Raw genomic sequence first — 16,488 nt, forward strand, 5'->3', positions numbered from 1 at the left:
TCCGTAAGCAAAAGTAAGTTCCAAAAATGAGCATCAACATGAAATGTGCAAGACACTTTTTAACATAGCAAAAAAAGGAAAAAAAGAAATAAAACTAAGGTTGGATATGCTCTTCGACTCTTCCCTGCATAAGGGCAGTATCGCTCTTCCCTCCATACTCACGATCAACATTCTTATTTTGCTCGACATCGCCATCTCCTGAAGCAATTAAGTCTTTCTTTAGCCCCACCGACTTAGGATCATCGGCAACACACTCAGATCCTCCTACCAGTTCGGCAACGAAGCATTTATACATGTCAATGTCCTCATCTAGCTCCCATTTGCCCTGTTTTTCAACTTTAAATTCCTCCATCAGCTCCGTACAGGTCTTGAGAACAGCCTTTGTGGCTATCGACTCGAGCCTTACCATGAGTGCTTATTTCTCTGACTCTTATTCGGCTCGGCCAGTGTCCAAATCCAACTAAGCCTTCAAAAGTTGGGAGCGAAGATCCTTCTGGTTAACTCACAACTCCTTTTCCTTCTCCTCTGCAAAAGTCAGACGGCTCCTTAATAGAGAGTTAGTCTTTGCCAGCTCTTTGTTTTGCTTTTTCTAAGTAGACACCAACTTTTGAAGGTGAGCTCCTCCAAACAAAGCCTACAAACAACAAAACAAAACATTAGCGACAACAAAACAAAAAACATAACTTCACCAAAATAACAACAAACCTGAAACATCTAGGTGGTCGTCAACTCGACCGCCTGAACGGCACCAATCTTTGCTAAAAACCGCCCACCTTTAGGGAGTGGGAGAGACCCCACCACGGTCCTAACGAACAAAGTGTCAAAGTTTGCCAAAACAGAGGAAGGGATGGAAATATCCATAACATAATTATCAGGAACCTCCACTAGCAGAACCGGACAACAGGCAGCACGGTCTGCTCCACGGGATTGGGGGAGCAATCCCAATAGGGATAAAGGTATCGCCCGTCTCAGTTTTCCTCCTCTTTTTTGCCAACTCGGTTCGACGCTTCTCACGAAGGTCCTTAACACTGGGAACTTGGAAAGGCCCTTTCATTTTTCCTTTTGCAAGGGAGAGTTCCTGTGGGGTTAGAGGGTGTAGAGTTGACTTACCAAAGATAAGAAGGTTGCAGTACCGAACCAACAAAACATACAGTAGCAGCTAGCCTCCAAAGTGGAAACGGGATACCTTGAACGATTTCCAAAACATGTCCCCACGAATGACTTAGCCTTAAATTCAACTCCTCCAATACACGACGGCAGTTCCTATCTTCGTTTAGAATCTCAAGTATGGAGCGACTCCTCTCTTCAGCAAGTAATCCCAGCAACGTGTGATTGTAAGATAAATCTGTGAAAAAATAAACAATGAGATTCAGTGCTCTGTTTAAAACTAAAGATTCTAAGGTTACTCACCTATTGCCTGCCAAAAGAAGGGGATCTTCGTAGCTTCGCTCTCCCCAAAAACAAGCTCTCCTTTTATGAAGAAGTACAAATCCTTCCATTTCATATCACTAAGTGTCTATGGACATGCCGCAGCATAAAGAGGTATTGTCCCCTCTCTTTGTCATGCTTATAATGTAATAAGTAAAGAGCAAACCACCACTCTGAACCCTATCTTCAACTTCGTGCATAAATATTCCAAAGACAGCAACAACCTCCATCTATTCGGCATTAATTGACTCAGGGCAATCATGAATGGTTCAATACCTCCCGCGCCAATCTCGTAATTCGAAACCAAAGACCTTCAATCAGAGTTTGTTCATATATGCTGACCCAACCCAACACTAACTAATCCACCCTTTCATGCCGAATTAGGACCCTAACCTCTATCGACTTAGGTATCTTGTAAAGATACCTAGGCCTTGGCATATCTCCTGGAACAAGCCTGGACGACAGATTATCATTCAGCATACCACCTCCAGAATGGCTCGGCTCGGCTCGCCCCCATGATCGCCGTCGGTGGATGAAGTCTCCCCTCGTCTAGCTGACTCAACCCGAGAGTCACTCTCAGTTTTACTATCACTATTAGAATCTCCACTGCTGGAGCCGCTTCAACTTGACTTTGCCTTTGGGTCCATTGACGCACTTCCCATGCAAAATGCTACGTTCATGCCCTTAGTTGGAGTTTGCTCTTTGCCTTCAGGAAACACAACACTCATAGGAGTGTTGTCATAATCATCTCCACTGAACAGTTTTCTCCACTCGGTTTGGTAAGAAGTTAGCCAATGTGTTTCCTACGCATACAACCACACGACTCGGCCTGAGAACACACTATTTCAACACCTACACTTCCTTTACAACTTGGCATAATAGAGATTACAAACCGAGGCGCGACACCAATCAACTATGATTTGACTTGGCCAAATCGACCTTATCCGATTCCGCTCAAAAGACAAGTTTACCCTCTTCTTCCTCCTTCAAACCTAAACCAAAAACCACCTCCCGCTGAAAATCGCTGAACTCCTAAAAAAGAAAATCGCTTTTCTCACAAAAAACCAAACCCCAGATTCAACTTGGCCTTAAACCACCTCAAAATGGCCCCTAAATACTCAGAATCTACTCAAGAACGCAAAAGGAGCAAATAATGAGTAAAAAATAAGAAGAAATACGAGTATTTACCGTGAGATTCGCCGGAAAAACCCAAAAAGAACTTTTTGAAAACTCCCAACTCTTCGTTCTCTCTCTCCCAAACTCTAATGCTGCAAATGAGCCTAGAAACGAGGAAACACCATATTAAAAGCAAAGACATGTCGCTAGGGGACATGTGGCAGCACCATATTGAAGATAAGGAGACCAAAACTTGTTGTTTCCTACCTCGTGCACCTTGCACGAATGACCCAAGCAGAAAGGACACGTGTGAGTCTTGTTATTTCCTTTTCAAGATTCACACCTCACCTTGATACGGCACGGCTCAGACAACTATCGTGGATCGAGTCTTGTAGAACCACGAAGCTTATCTTGTTCAAATCTTGTTCGGCCACATCATAAAACACTCAAGAATTCCTAAATAATGCCACCGATTACTTGACTCGCAACTCCAAGGATCGCACTATGCCTCTGCTCAACTCGGCTACCATCTATAGAGCCCACCTGACCACCTGATAAAGCCTAAAATGGAATAGCAAGGACCTAAAAACTACTAACTCGGATCGTAAGAGAAGGGCAATCGTCGAGTAGTAACGTTGCTTTTATGCTCTACATCATGGCAACACCTGATCTCTCAAAGGCCTAAGAAGCGCAAGATGGATTTGTCTGTAGGACTCAACCATAACTACACCTTACTCTATTCAGATGAGGCAATTTTCTAGCAAAAACATCACGAAATTATGTGGCAACAACCCGACTCTTTGGAATTTGTTCAGACACGATCCCTGTAATCCTCTATTCGCTCTATTTGGACATTAAGGCCAAGCCAAGTTGACTATGTCCCAAGGACACCCATGACGGTCGGGTCTTCCTCCATGGAACACCGACCTACTTGTATCCCAAATACGAGTGAATAAACATACTCTCTAAACTAAATACCTTTTAACTTAAAGAGTGGGGGACAAACTATGTGGGCCAAAAATCATATTGGACCTAACGAGATCCAATAACAAAATAAAAGTCTCATAGCCTAAAGGCCTTAGCCCAATTCCAATTGGGCCCATACTTAAACTACCTTGTGAATTGCCCGCTCAATGAGTTAGGCTACCCTACGAGTTAAGCTGAATTAGGTCCAACCCATTCGCTCACAATAGTCCACAAAAGGATCAGAATTCCATTCAATTTTCTCTTCCAACAGGATGTCATATCCTATCCAAATTAGGCAGCCTCAACCAAAAAGGGGAATAGATCTGATCTTCTTCCCAAATTGGAACTCTTATACTAAGTAGGATTCATACTCCTACTAGGATACTAGCCCCATGGGTTCACTATATAAGGAGGGGCAAACCTTCTCATTAGACATTCGAAAATCACCTACTAGCTCTCGCATTCTAGCTCTCAAGCTGCAATAATATTTTGACGTCTCACTGTTGCCATCTCAGCCCTAACAGCCTTCATTGCCTTCCCTGCAAGTCCACCGAATTGTCAGGGCTCGCACCACAAGATTCGACCCTCGTATTTGTAACTGTAGATTTTACAATCTACAATGTTCTCATTTGCTAAACAAACAAAGCGTTTGAATGAACTATGTAAACGAACGTCTGTTTTCAAAACTAGGCTGAGGGTTACTGATTTTAAAGAAATATATGAATTCTATACTGTGAGAAAAGTTTTAGCAGTCAATGTCGAACTTGAAAATGAATATAACTTACAGAAATTGCGAAAGGTCAGTATAAATTTTAGGTTTAAATTATTGATCTTGATAATATTCAAGTGATATTAAATATCATACACAATTCACTACACAATATTGACATTGAATACCAAAAACATGTCTGCAAAAATAATATCAATTGTACAAGGTGATGATCTTGAAAATATAATTAGACCATATAATATTCAGGTGATCTTATCAAGTTGGATGAATGATTTAATGACATCTACCTATAATTGATATTAATAATTATACAGGTATAATTATTAATTTTATCTTAACACAACTTTGTATATGTTGATGCTTGATTTTGACACCAACTACTCGCACGTGGAAAATGCTGAGCTGACTCAGAAGACACATGTCTATATGGGGATATTACATTGAATAAGAGATGAAGAACAATGTTTAAAGTGGTTCAGATGTTTAGACAAGCGAATCCTTCATTCACTGATATTGTATTGATATATGAGATCAGATCACGTCTAGCGAGCTGATTTATAGCTTAGAGAATACAAGTGAATACACGAGAGAGAGAGAGAGAGAGAGAGAGAGAGAGAGAGAGAGAGAGAGAGAGAATGTATGCTATTTTAGAGAAAAATTAGTAATCGCACAAACGGGAGAGGAGTCATTTATTTATAGTGGAATGAATTGAGGTAATGATTATTGAAGCTGTGAATGGGTCAGATTGCCGTGCAAATCCTTCTTTGTGTCCCGTTGCTCACCTGCTCGAGTGATTTCCTCGACTCCTGCGGGGATTGGACAAGTAGACATTTTCCAGCCTTTTACCAGTCTGGCGCATGCCCACTACACTGGCAGGAGCATGCCACTCACGTCAACATGCAACGTGACTGCGTCTGAATGGCTATAGAACCTACCTAAGCTCTGACCGCCCACGTTGACAAGGCTTGGCATCAGCCCTACTTTTTCAGGCATAACAGAAGTCCCCGAGTTTTTAAGGTTTGAGGATCGAACCTTGAGAACTACACAATTATGCCCTGATTAGATGTGCGTCGGATGGACACTGGTCGATCCAACCTGGTTGTAAATAGGCCACGAAAATATTCCCATGCAGGCGACCTGAAATGATCTTCATTAAGGTCCGCGACCTGTTCTAGATCTTATTTAGTGCCATAACGACGATTCTGGTCTTCGACCGAAGTTCATGACCTGACTATACTTAGCGAAATTTTTGTTGAAAGCAAAGTCACGTCGCTTCGCAACTGACATGCGACGAGGGCAAAGAGTCACGTCACTTCGCGACTGACACAGCGAAGAGTGTTTAATGTAACGACCTCTTTAGATGTTATCCGTTGCACTTTTACAGCTAATACATTAAATGAAACACATTTTGCTTTGACAAACGTGTTCTGTGTGCAATAAGTACCAGCCATATGCATTAAATGTGAGCCATGCTGAAACGACATTCCCTATCAGAGTATTAAATGCATATGTGAGCGCATTTAATGTAGAGGAGGGAAACGAGCCGTCGCTTAAGTATTTCAATGGAAAAGAATGACAATTTGGTTTCTCAAAGTGTGACGGTCACTCTTCTTCGCTGATTAGCGACACGTGATCGCAATCAATAGTGAAAAGTGATTTTCGCTCAAACGTCATTTGACTTCAGGAAAACCAAACGCCACTTCCTTCACTATAAAACCCCAGGCTCACCTTAGGTAATTGCACAATATTCACTTTTTCAGAGAAAGCAAGAAACTTTCGTGATCCTTTGTTTTCCGTCTTTCAGACTGGTGCGCGCTTGACACTCAGAGCAAGAGGATCAATCTTAATACTCAAGAGGTAAAGATGATTCTCCTATTACTTTCCTTTTTTTGCTTTTTGACGATAGCCATGCGGTAACGATGATCGTTTGCTAGTGGTTGGCTGGAGAATAAGTTTTCTCCTAGGGTTTGAGCCATTGGGGGTGGCTCAAGGATTCTTTTGAGGTTTTTCTAAGGTTTTAGAGAGGAAGTATTTATTTTTTCCTCCACGTTATCATACAAAACAGTGTACGACGATTGAGTGATTCCTGCATGTCACTTTTTTTAGACCGTAGAAGAATGGACCCTTCAACAACCAAGATAGATGAGGGAACCAGCTCGCCAGTGTAGGATGCCCCAGCGGGTCCCTCTCAGGAGATTCTATCAGCAATCACTGCCGAGGAGATTCAGAAGGTGGTAAACCAATACACCCTCAACGTAGAGGTCTTCCCACCTAGAACGTAAATAGCTCAGAATCTGCTAGAAGGAATGGTTGCGATCTCCGAGAATATTTGTAAGAGTGGAGGGTTGATCCCTTTCCACCCTTTCGTTAGGTCGGTCCTAGATCACTTTGGGATCGCATCACTACAGCTTACGCTGAATGCGTATATGACAGCCATGGCTATGTATATCGCATGCGGCGAAAACGGTTTAGACGAGCTAACCGCACTAGAGCTCGGTTGCTCATACATCTTGAAGAAGAGTAAGGACAAGGATTCTTTCTACCTCTCAAAGCGACCTACAATCAAAGCGGGAATACACAGTTACCTCAGCAATGTTGGGGCATACGAGACGAAGTTTTTATTCTTTCGATATGATGGCATTTTCCAATTTAAGGAGCCGAGTAGGTCCTCATTTCTTTGAGTTTGCGAATTTCCTTTTAGTCTTCGCTAATGAGTTTTTTGTTTCTTCACAGTTAACAAGATGATCAGGTTATCGGCTCTCAAGGACCCTAACAGAATCACTGCTTTTGGCTTTTTGCCCAAAGAGGGTCGCGACATGAGACTGCTCATGACAACCGCGAACTTGTGGAAATACAGTTTCTTCAATCCCAAAGCAACCTAAGAGACCATATCGAGTAAGCACCGTAGCCTTAGCCTGATTTCTTTATCTTGCATGCAGTGAACTGTTTTGCTAACGATGTTCGCATGCAGTGACCATGCCGCCTAAAGTGCTTAGATCACCGTGACCAAGGCAGTTCACCTTCCCCCGAGTAAGCGTCGCTGGACCAGATGGACCAGCTGGAGCAGCTCCTAGCGGTTCCCCCCGTCGGAGGGACACCGATGGATGCTTCAGTCCAACCTGTAGGTGCTCCCTAGCCTTCGACTATTCGCCTGAAGCAAAAGATTGTGGCCCAAAAGTCCAAGAAGTGAAAGCAACTTTGGGCCGAAGAGTCAAAGTCTGAGTCAGAGGGCATGGGCGTTCAACCAGAAAGGTCATAGCCTTACCAAGCGTTCCACTCGGGAGGGCCTTCCGAGGGCGCGACCGGTATCTCTATTGTCCCAAAGGTCCACGGACGAGGCAAAAGAAGGCTGCAGGTCCTGAAAAGAGGTCGAGCAAGGAACCAGAGGAGGGAATGCTACCTGCTACGGGCATGGGCATGGGCATGGGCATGGGCACGCTCGTGCTGGACTCGATGGAGCAACTTCCGGATCATTTATAGTCGGTGGTTTTCACCCCTATAGGAGTGCGGGCTCGCAGAGGCGTTCAAGCAGTTCATGGCCTCCAACCCCATAGACCTGATGTCCACATCCTTCCAGCACCTGAGCCAGGTAAAACGAGCTGCCCTCAGCGAGGACTTTACATTTGCTTTTTTCAGTAGAAAGGAAACTAACTCTTTACTCTCTTCGTTATGCAGGCCATGCTCTCTATGCACTTTTCCATACAGAAGGCTCAGCTGGGGGCTGCTGAGGGGCTGGTCGAGATGAGAGAAGAGAACACGCAGCTTAAACGGGACTTAAAAGCCGCTGAAGCAGAGAAAGACTTATCCACCATTTAGGCAAACCAGTACCTATTTGAAAGGAATGTTACTCTTCGCACGGTGGACTATTAGAATGCCGAGCTGGAGAAGCGAGGAGAGGAAGTAAAGGAGCTTCATAGGATAGTGGCCAGACTCACCAAGGAGGCTAACGAGAAAGAAAAAAAGCTATAAACGAACTCCGGGCGGGCCTTGCGAGCAGAGTGGGAAAGGGCGGAGCTATGGGAGACCACCGAAAAGCAGAGGTGGGCGCTTGAGGCCGAACTGCAATTCACCTAAGGTCGGGTCACTTCACTGACTACAGAGATACAGCAGCAAGAATTGGAGATTGAGAGGAGGGCTGCCGAGTGGACAATCCAATCCATCTATGCCCTCCGACCAAAGAACCCTAGGATGGATCTGACCAACCTCCCCAAAGAGTACCAGGATGCCCTCAGCTCTATGACACGGGCCGAGGACGAGGAAGCGACTCGGGGACCTGAACCAGAAAAGGAGCATCCAAAGTATGTCCCAGAGGAGCCCGCACCCAGGCAGGTGATTGGCGACCAGCCTGAAGATGTTGAGGTCGCACCTTCGGGACTTGGGGATGAGCACCATTGATTCTTTGCTTTTGTACTGCCTTCCTTATGCTTGCTTACATGTACCTTTTTTATTTTATTAATAAATAAAGATATTGCTTTCTTAATTTTTTGAGAGTACTTACAATTTTTCGTACCCCACAAACGTTACACATGAGGTCGCATTCTAACTGTTTACAACAGCTTTCGTACAAGTAACGTCTATGAGAACAGAGCCATATATATATGGAAAAAAGCGATTACTAAAGAACTTATATTATTTACAAAGCTTGAGAAAAGTAAAATCTTTACAAGGGAAAAATGAGTTCGGAATTATTGATAATATGGGCGGAGATGTTCAGCATTCCTAGCTCGCGGTACTTCTGAACCGTGTAACCTTTTAAGGTGATAAGTCCCCGGTCTTATCACTTTGGCGTGGCGATGCGATAGGGCCTTCCCAATTTGGCCCCAATACTCCCGCACTCGGTTCTCTTATATCGAGAAGGACTTCCTTTAGGATGAGGTCGCCGATCTAGAAGTCTCTTCTTCTAACTTTAGAGTCAAAGAACATTTTCGCGCGCTGCTGATAGGCTACTATTCTTATCTGAGCCTTGCTATGATGTTCTTCGACTAAATCCAGACTTGCGCGCATGAGCGCTTCATTGTCTGCTTTGTTAAGCAGGTCTCTCTGAAATGAACCAATTCTTACCTCCACAGGAATCATTGCTTCGCAGCCATATGCTAGCGAGAAGGGGGTTTCTGAGGTAGAGATTCTCAGAGTTGTCTTGTATGCCCATAAGACTTCAGGGAGGTCGTCAGCCCAATTTCCCTTGGCTGTGCCAAGTTTGGCCTTCAGAGTGTGCTTGATGGTTTTGTTGACAGCTTCGACTTGACCATTTGCTTACAGTCTTGCGACTGAGGCAAATTTCTTATGGATACCCAACTCGTCGTAAAACTGCTTGAATTCCTCGTTATCGAACTACTTCCTGTTATCAGAGATAAGGGTATGAGGAATCCCATAGCAGCACATAATATTTTTGAAGACGAAATCCTTGAGCTTTCTAGTGGTGATCGCGGCCAATGGCTCTACTTCGACCCACTTGGTGAAGTAGTCTACTGCGACCACCGCATACTTGACTCCCCCTTTACCAACCGGTATGGGTCCAATGAGATCGATTCCCTACATGGAGAATGGCCAGGGCTAGACATGGTTATCAGTTGGTGGGAAGGAGCTCACGGTATGTTCACGAACTGCTAGCACTTGTCACACTTTTTAACAAAGTTTTAGGTATCTTCTTGAATCAGGGGCCAGTAATACCCTTGACGAACAACTTTGTTAGCGAGGGATCGTGCGGCCGTGTGATTACCACAAATTCCTTCATGCATCTCCCTCATGATATAGTCTGCTTCTTTATCGGTTATACATCAGAGAAGAGGGGTGTTAAACCCTCGCTTATATAGCTGATCTCCTATAAGTGTGTAACGAGCAGCTTTGGTTTGCAGGGTTCTTGTCTCGACCTTGTCGTTGGGCAAGGTCCCATCTTGGAGATACTGAATGATAAGAGTCATCCAGGAGACTGACTCGATCACATTCATGACCTATTCGGGCGAGCTTATACTGGGGGCCTTCATGAACTGGATAGGAATGCTTTCTAGCACATCCGAGTCTAGCGATGAGGCTATCTTTGCCAAGGCATCCACGATAAAATTGTTGTCGCTAGGGATCTGCGTGATCGTGAAGTGCTTAAATGGCTCGAGTGTGGCTTTAGCTTTCTTCAAATAGCCGATCATGTTTTCTACCTTGGCCTGATACTCCCCTAAAATCTGGTTGACAACCAGCATGGAGTCACTGTGGATGCTGATCGCGGTTGATCTCATTTCTCTTACCAACCACAATCTAGCGAGCAGAGCTTCATACTCGGCCTCATTGTTGGTTACTTTGAACCCGAAACGGAGAATGCCATGAATACGAGTCCCTTCGGGACTTAAAAGGAGAAGGCCTGCCTCGACCCTTTTCCTGTTCGATGACCCATCAACATAGAGACTCCAGGTCGATATGTTTTGACAGTTTCATGGGTGACTTCGCTGGCTTGTTGCTCAGATTCCTTCATTGGATGATATGAGAATTCTGAGATGAAATCGGCAACAGTCTGCCCTTTGATGGTTGCTTTCAGTCTGTATTGCAGATCGAACTCACTTAGTTCCATGGCTCACTTGTGCAATTTACCCGATGCCTCTGGCTTCTAAAGGACTTGCTTGAGTGGGTAACTGGTCAATATATGAATTATGTGGCCGTGGAAGTAAGGTTGCAACTTTTTAGAGGCGATCAGCAAGGCATAAGCCAATCGCTTCATTTCTGGATATCGCATCTCGGCATCCAGTAGACGCTTGCTCGCATAGTATACTGGCCATTGAACCCTGTTCTCTTCCCAAACTAAAGCTGCACTGACCGCGTACTGAGAGACGGACAGATACAGGAGGAGAATTTCTTGCAGGAGAGGTTTGGATAGAATAGGTGGCTTTCCGAGGTGCTCTTTAATGCTCTGGAATGCCTGTTCGCACTCGGGAGTCCACTCAAACTTCTTATTGGCTGGAGTATATTGAAGAATGGCAAGCAGCGATCTGTTGCCCTCGATATGAAGTGACTAAGTGCCGCTATTCGTTTACTGAGACTCTGAACCTGTTTTTGGTTGGTCGGGCTTTTCATGTTGAGGAGAGCTTAGATTTTCTCAAGGTTGATCTCTATTCCCCTCTGGTTAACCATGTACCCCAGAAATTTTCCTAAGGATACTCCGAATGAGCATTTGAGAGGATTGAGCTTCATTTTGTACTTCCAGGGTATGCCGAACATCTCAGCAACATGTGCTATGTGATTTGAAGCGAAATGCGATTTGACTAGCATGTCATCAACATACACTTCCACCAACTTTCTGATCTGCTCGAAAAACATTCGGTTAACCAGTCGCTGGTAAGTTACTCTAGCATTTTTTAAGTTGAAGGGCATAACCCTGTAGCAATACAACCCCCGATCTGTAACAAATGAGGTATGCTCTTTGTCTGGCGCGTACATCAGAATCTGATTGTATCCCGAGTAGGCGTCCATAAAACTCAGCAGCTCATGCCCGGAGGTGGCATCAATGAGCTAGTCAATCCTTGGCAGGGGAAAGTTGTCTTTCGGATATTTTGTTGAGGTCGGTGAAGTCAACACACGTCTGCCATTTGTCGTTGGGCTTCTTTACCAAAACCGGGTTGGCAACCCAGCTCGGGTAGAGCGTCTCCCAGATGGATCCATTTAGAAGGAGATTATCTATCTCAACCTTCGAGGCAACATATCGCTCTGGATCTATTACTCTTCTCTTCTAGCGGATCGGCCTGGCTTCATTATCGATGTTCAGGGCATGGCAAATAATATTCGGGCTCATCCCGACCATGTCGGCATGTGTTCATGCGAACACATCGATGTTTTCCTTTAGGAAGCTAGTTAGGTCACTGGCGAGCTGGGGGTTGAGATTGCTTCTAATCCTTAACAGTCGACTTGGCTCGCTCTGGTCGACTGACACTTCAGATAAATCCTCAACCGGCCTACTGGAAGGGCATTCTTGGATACGAGGATCCATATTATCCTCGGCTGGGCCAGGCTATGGTTCGATCCGGCTGATCGCCATTGGTTGTTCGGGAATACCATGCGGAATGCCTTTTCCCATGCGCGCCATATGCACTGCCCTTACATAGCAGTCACGAGACACGCGCTGAGATCCGCTTACTTCCCCTACCCCTGTCGGGGGGGGGGGAACTTTATCTTGAGATGGTAAATTGAAGTGACTGCTTTGAAGTTTCTCAATAGAGGTTGCCCGAGGATGCCATTGAAAACGGACGGGCAGTCCACTAGTAAGAACTCAATGATCTTGGTCACCTCGTCGGAGTCACCCAATGTGACCAGGAGCGAGATCGTCCCCTTAAGGATCAGGTGATCCCGGTGAAATCATATAGAGGGATGGAGGCGGGCTTCAGGTCGGCCTCATCCAGTTTCATTCTTTCGAAAGCTCGCGGGAACAGGATGTTCACAACGCTTCCGTTATCCACTAACATTCTGTGGACATCGCAACACCCTATTTGGGGCGTGATGACGAGAGCATCATCATAGGGATGATGCAATTGGACTACATCTTTTTCGGAGAAGGTGATTTCCTCCTCCCTACGAACCTTTGACAGTCGCGGCATCGTGTTCATTACATAGATGGGGTCGTGATAGGCTACGCGAGCATACCTCTCTTGGGCACCTCGCGAATTCTCTCCGAGGTGTGGTCCCCAAAAGATTATCCCTACGCTGAAGATACCCTTGCGACCACAATGCTTCTTACCCAGTTCCTCCTGATTTTTCTCTCAGATGGGAGTAGAGTCATGAACGTGCTCTTTGAAGTGCCCCTGCTTAATAAGGTCTTTAATTGCTTGCTTAAAGGCCCGATACTCATCAGTGTGATGCCCATTATCCCGATGATAGTGACGTTACTTTTTACTGTTTCTTGCTGAAGGGGGATTTTTCATGGGCTCAGGCTCCCCGAGTAGGCCGGTCTCTTCTGACTTATCAAGAATAGCAGAAACTGATGCATTCAGAGGGGTGTACTGACTCTTGTCACGATCGCGACGAGGAACTAAGGCGTATGATTTCTTGGGCTCATACCGCTGCTTCTTTCCTTTTTGCTGATCGTCATTAGCCCATCTGCGATCAGCCCTCTTATTCTCCCCCCGACCAAGAGCACTGCCTGAAGGACCGGGGTCGTAGCGGTTGAGCGCCGCCACGGAGTTTTCAATATAGGTGTATTTTTCTGTAAGACTATAGAAGCGGGTGAGGGAAACATCATCCTCAGATTGCAACTCTTTCCACAAGTTTGTCTGTGGATGAACTCCTGTGATGATGAGAGTCCGAACGGACTCTTTGAGAGTGTGAGCTACCTTATGGAGCTCCCGATGGAACCGGTCAATATAAGATTGGAAGGGCTCATCCCTCTCTTGCCTTATGTTGCTAAGATAGCTTAGAGGCATCGAGAACTTCTTGTTCGCCTGAAAGTGTCTCAGCAATGTCAAGCTCATCTGAGGCCATGAGTTGACTGATCCCGTTGGGAGCAACCTGAACCATCGCTTAGCATGAGAAGTAAAAGTTACTGCCAAGCAACGGCATTTTGCCAAGTCAGAGACTTGGTGGAGTTCCGTCAGGTTGTTGAATTCGTACAGATGATCCTGTAGATCAAAATTTCCATCTAATGCTCGTATATCGGGCATTATGAATCTGAATGGGAGAGGGGCGACTAACACAGCCAGAGAAAAGGAAGACGCCTCTGCAACCTGCCCTTGCTCATTTTGCTGAGCCTTTAACTGATCTAGGGCTCACTGTAGTTCCTCAATCTGAGGCAGCGGAGCCATCTGGGGATCGCTTTCCGCAACGCTGGTTTGACCATCACGGTTGCAGTTAAGGAAAGACCGTGGGTTGGATTCCTCCTCGCCTCGGCCGGCAGTCCCGGTCGATCTTGACACACGCTGGCTAAAGTAGTGTGATGACGCTGAATGGTCCGAGGAACCTTTCTGACCTCCGTGGCGGTGCGAACCGACCAGCAAACTGTGGGAACTTCTCGCGCGACGACGATCGAAGTTGTCATTTTGGCGATAATGGGAATTTCCCCGCCTTGCACTTTTGTGGGAGTGCTCGTGCGACGTGGTGCGGGACAGCTCGTGCGACGTGGCGCGGGACAGCTCGGGCCGCTACATGTCACCGAGTCTTTGCGCCACGGGTATTCTACCTGGGGCACGGTCAGTGTTCGCTGGCCCCTCGGAGCCTCTAGGCTCGTTGTTCACCACCTGCTTTCCCTTTCTTTGACGCGCTGTAGTGCGCGCGACATGGGCTATTGCCCTTTTCCGCGCTTTCATGCGACCTGCAGGCGTTTTTTGCGGTGGCACCGCCTCATTCGATTTGGGTGGCACGACCCGATCCAACCAGTCCAGCATTTGGAGAGTATTGTTGAACCTCTCCAAGTAGCTCATGACGGTTGGATCAAGCCGTGAGCTTGAAGGGATATCCCCCCCGATATTTTGCGGGACTGAGGGCACTTCGGGAGAAGTGTCCTCTTATACCTGGGGGATCTCTTCATCACCATGATTGGTTTGCTTAGATTCAAATCGGCGAGCCATTTGCTGTAGTGGGACCGATTAGTCAGAGATTCTCCTGATGAAGAATAAGTACTAAATCAGGCCCTCCTTCTAGCGCCAAACTGTTGATGCTTGATTTTGACACCAACTACTCGCACGTGGGAAATGCTGAGCTGACTTAGAAGGCACACGTGTATATGGGGATATTGGGTTGAATAAGAGATGAAGACAAGCGAATCCTACGTCCACTAATATTGTATTGATATATGAGATCAGGTCACGTCTAGCGAGCTGATTTATAGCTTAGAGAATACAAGTGAATACACGAGAGAGAGAGAGAGAGAGAGAGAGAGAGAGAGAGAGAGAATGTATGCTATTTCAGAGAAAAATTAGCTACTCCCACAAACGGGAGAGGAGCCCTCTATTTATAGTGTGATGAATTGAGGTAATGATTATTGAATCTGTGAGTGGGTCAGATTGCTGTGCAAATCTTTCTTTGTGTCCCGTTGCTCACCTGCTCGAGTGATTTCCTCGACTTCTGCAGGGATTGGACACGTGGACCTTTTCCAGCCTTTCGCTAATCTGGTGCATACCCACTACACTGGTAGGAGCATGCCGCTCAAGTCAACACGCGACGTGGCTGCGTCTGAATGGCTACAGAACCTACCTAAGCTCTGACCGCCCACACTGACAAGGCTTGACATTACCCCTACTTTTTCAGGCATAACAATATATATATACAATTTATATTTACTTTAAAATTTATATAATTTAATAATTATTATGTCTTAATCTAATTAATTTATTTTATTAGAATAAATTTGTTTACAATCTATTTCAAAAATATTGAATAAACATACATGCACAATGGTGAGTCCCATGTCTAGTGTACGTAATGAAAGAACATTATCCCATTAATTTGATATTAACTCCAACCAGATTCCCCTTATTTATTTTCGGTAAAACTATGTCATGCTATGGCCCAGGTTTCGTTTACCAAATGACAAGTTGTTGTGAATTAAATACAGGGAAAAAAAAAAAGTACTCAAACAAGTGAGGTGGACGACAAGTCAATCACTTAAATAAATTGTTATTATTTAAGGTAAGATAAATAAAGTGTGAAAGAACTTTGGAACACATAATTGTAGAAAGTGAGTCTTAATTATAGGTCTTTTACAGTTACCTCACCTACATTTTTCAATACTCAATTTTAAAACTAGATGAAACCCCACATGCTACGCGTTTCAAGTCTTGTGCATCATTATCGTGGAGTTAACAAATTTTTTCCGCCCAAATATTAGTTTAATGACATTTTTACACCAATAGACTTTTAAAATATCATTTTATTATCTAAATTTATATTCAATTTCCGATTTTAATATCGTTACGACCTTATACCACCATCATTCTCTTCCCCAATCATCACTCACTAAAACCCCTCAAACACTACTCCCACCAACCCCACCAATCACCAGCAATCGAGCGATAGGGTTTGTGCAACTAACCCTCCTAAGTCAAATTCTTATCAATCCCAACTACCAAAATCCAACCTTCCACCACCAAAAGATTCATCGACCTCCCCTCTTCAAAAGCCCTAACAGTCTAGACCAAGTTTGTTCTCTGTTCATTGCCAAAATATAAATTTGGATAATAAAGTAGTATTTTAAAAGTTTATAGGTGAAAAAATGTCATTAAACCATTATTTAGGTAAAAAAAAGTCGTTAACTCCATTATTATGCAAGCTTCTAGACTTCT

The sequence above is a fragment of the Pistacia vera genome, unplaced genomic scaffold (genome assembly GCF_008641045.1).
Source record: "Pistacia vera cultivar Batoury unplaced genomic scaffold, PisVer_v2 Contig477, whole genome shotgun sequence".
Classification (NCBI taxonomy): domain Eukaryota; kingdom Viridiplantae; phylum Streptophyta; class Magnoliopsida; order Sapindales; family Anacardiaceae; genus Pistacia; species Pistacia vera.